This window comes from Limulus polyphemus, unplaced genomic scaffold (genome assembly GCF_000517525.1).
Source record: "Limulus polyphemus unplaced genomic scaffold, Limulus_polyphemus-2.1.2 Scaffold9419, whole genome shotgun sequence".
NCBI lineage: Eukaryota > Metazoa > Arthropoda > Merostomata > Xiphosura > Limulidae > Limulus > Limulus polyphemus.
In genome coordinates this window covers 16,663-19,953 of record NW_013675029.1, presented here as the reverse complement: position 1 = coordinate 19,953, position 3,291 = coordinate 16,663, and the positions used below count along the sequence as shown (strand labels likewise).

Below are 3,291 nucleotides of genomic sequence, written 5' to 3'. Positions count from 1 at the left end.
TCGAAAACACTTACACATACCGGATCACGACCTTGTACAGCCGAGTCAGGCAGAGGTCGCCACTTGATTAATATTCTCGTTCTGGCGTCACTTTGTTGGTGTAACTTTTAATTTTTTTTTAAATACATTGTAGCAGATATTCACTATTTCTGATATCTTGGCATTAATAACTGATTTTAAATCAGTCGGGTAGTACGATTATTGTGTAGCAGGACGGTAAACAGCGTGTAGACGTGTTCTGCACATAAAATGATCAACTTTGGAATTACGTTGATAATGTTATTAGTTTCGTTATATTATCTTAAATCGTGTGGCTTTTACATTTGTTTATCTTCAACTTGTACTAAAGTTTACTCCCAACAGAACTTATATTTAGATAAACTGTACAAAACATAACCAAATATATATAAAATAAACGTTAGTTTTTCAACGATATTGAAGTACGAAAACCGTCTGTACGAAAGGGGGGGGGGGAAATCTTAATAAGTTTTTTTCCGATTACAAATTTATACGTATATTTATATTTAACTAATGCTTACGGAAAAAAAACATGCAGTGGTATGTAATATTTTTTCTTACCACCAGATGGCGCTAAAATAACTTAAAATGTATTTAAATAATTATATATCACTTAAACAACTACAAAATCATCTTAGATATACAATAATAATATTGGGAAAAACGGATGTCTTTGTCTGTCGGGGTCACGGGGTACGGTCATTCGAACAAATGTCTCTCAAATATTGAAAATGTTGTTTACGAGGGAGTTTTGTAATCAGCTTTTCCGGTATGAATTCGACAGTTCTTAGTTTTAGACCGTGAACTGAAATACCACAGTTCAATAACGACATGTTCTATTGGCCCCAAAATCTAATTTGGGAAAAAGAATGTCTGTCCGTTAACTGCGTATGAATATAAAAAAATAAGAGAAAAAAGAAATATCTGGTATGAAAATACAATTACATTCAGGTGTTAAGAGTGATTATTATGGATGTACGTTAATGTCCTTGTGTGGTGTTGTTAAAATTTGTTTGTTATGGATTTCGCGCAAAGCTACACGAGGGCTATCTGCTAATTTAGTAGTGTAAGGCTAGAGGGAAAACATCACAACTCGCCGCCAACGAATAGTGGAATTGACCGTCACTTTATAACGCCCCCACGGCTGAAAGGGCGAGTATATTTGGTGTGACGGGGATTCGAACCCGCGACTCACACATTGCGAGTCGAGCGCCGTAACCACCTGATTTGTAGATTATTGTTTATGTCGTTTTATGCTAATAAAAATATGTTACATTTTGATATTTCAAAAAAAAAATGAATATGTTATAAGTAGTTTTCAACATTTTTTTTTTTTGTTTCGAATCCGTTTGGTGTGTAATTTTCTAAGATAAATTTTCATAAACAGAGCCGATTAATAAAAACCTCTGAAGCATGGTGTTATAAAATCGTCCAACAGTTAACAAGAAGGTAAACAGGGTCGATTAATAAAAACCTCTGAAGCATGGTATTATAAAATCGTCCCACTGTTAACAGGTACATAAACAGGGCTGATTAACAAGTACATAAACAGGGATAACTAATTCAAACCCCTGAAGGTGGAGTGAGTACTTGTATTGTTGGAGATGGTCTTAATAACTATGTATTTTATTGAATTTCGACACCCTGTACTAATATTATTATATTTCTCTTCCAATTAATCTGAAAAAGAAATGTTAAATATAGCTAAAATTCAGAAGGTTTCTTTGACTATTTAGAATTTTTGCGCAAAGCCGTCCCTCATTTTGAAATGATAGACCAAAGGGAAGGCAGCTCGTCAAGAGCACCGACTACCAACTTTTGAGGTATTCTAAAGCGAATGAATAGTGCCCCAAAGTGCGGAACGCGTTTTATGACAATGTGAAGCGAACAATGAGGTCTTGGATTCACAATCCAAACACACTAACCCTAGGCCACACCCATTCCAAAATTTAGGAAGGAACCGAGCTGCAGTCAAGGTTTTCAAAGGGATGGGGGCTTCGTTTATAATGACCCAAACCAAAAACGAAGGATTGGGGTGCACCATAGATAATGTTTTGAAGAAGGGGGGGATAAATATTTTCACATAGAAGAAAAGAGAGATTTAGTAACAAATCAGCTGAAGCTACTCTGACCTCTCTCCGGACGTGAAGATAAGGTCAAGGCAAGGGTTTGGTTAATACAACAACTATTGCACAAGTATGGATATAGGTCATGTGATTATTAGGTTTTTTAAAACTTCTAACGTTAAAGCTCACTTGTAGTTTTCTTTTTAATAAATTGCGGAGTATTTTTGTTTTATTATTTCCCCATGGTGGAAGAATTAATCAACTATAATGATGGCTATCAATACGCCCTTGACTTATTGCACGAAAGGAGTCAATCAATAACCTTAATTTTCATGTTTTATGACAGGAGTTGGTTACTTGACTCTCATCTGATAAAATGAAATTGTAAACAATTTCCATTGCGATTAAACAACTGAAAGAATTCGAAATTACACACATAAGTTATTTTGAAAAACATTATCGTTAAATCAATAATTTTCCTTTTAGGCCCAAGATGGCGCCACGTAATATATAAAAAGTGCCATATTGTACCCCTCACATGAAGTTACTATAGCAACGAAATGCACAAGGTGTTGTAATACAAATACGACAGTTGACTATTGTTGGCGCCGTAGAATTTCTAGTTTCATTTGCCTCTACCATATTATTTTCATGATTTAGATGTGCAATAATAAAAGACTGAACCGAGTGCTCAGATGCAACATCTCCAGTATCCGGTCTGCTTAATATCTTTACATTCAATATCTTATCATTTATCGGCTGTGAAATTAGAGCATTTTGATAACATTAATTATTTAATAATTTTGAGAACACCTTGTGTCTCGCATGCCATTATTTCTAACAGAAATAATTTCATAATGTTCTAATTTAAGCAGTAAATTATTTACTAAGTTGTCTTTTTTTATTATTACTAATCTGTGAAATAAGAGCAATTTTATTTTGTTTGACAGTTCATTTTACAAGGGGGGGGGACAGGTCCACATGTCTAGATATTCTTTTACAGATATACACCATTAGATTACAGTTCCATAACACTGTGGGTCTTAAACAACTTTCATATCACTAAACCTTTTACAGACCCACATCTCAACATCACTTTTACAGATTTATACAAAATGTATTATTTTACGGCTGTATACAGTTTATACACATGGACAGCTATACACCACAATGTATTATTTTACGGCTGTATACAGTTTATACACAT

The 3,291-nt window shown here is 34.2% G+C and overlaps 1 long non-coding RNA gene across 1 annotated transcript in view; it reads right to left on the bottom strand.

The window, feature by feature from the left end:
- Positions 1 to 1,196: 1,196 nt before the first annotated feature.
- LOC111083413 overlaps positions 1,197 to 3,291 on the bottom strand; it is a 5,098-nt gene continuing 3,003 nt past the window's right edge. The window contains exons 2-3 of the long non-coding RNA XR_002609022.1: positions 3,269 to 3,270; positions 1,197 to 1,208 (exon numbers count right to left, since the gene is read on the bottom strand). This is a non-coding gene — a long non-coding RNA (uncharacterized LOC111083413). The remainder of the gene's footprint in view (positions 1,209 to 3,268; positions 3,271 to 3,291) is intronic.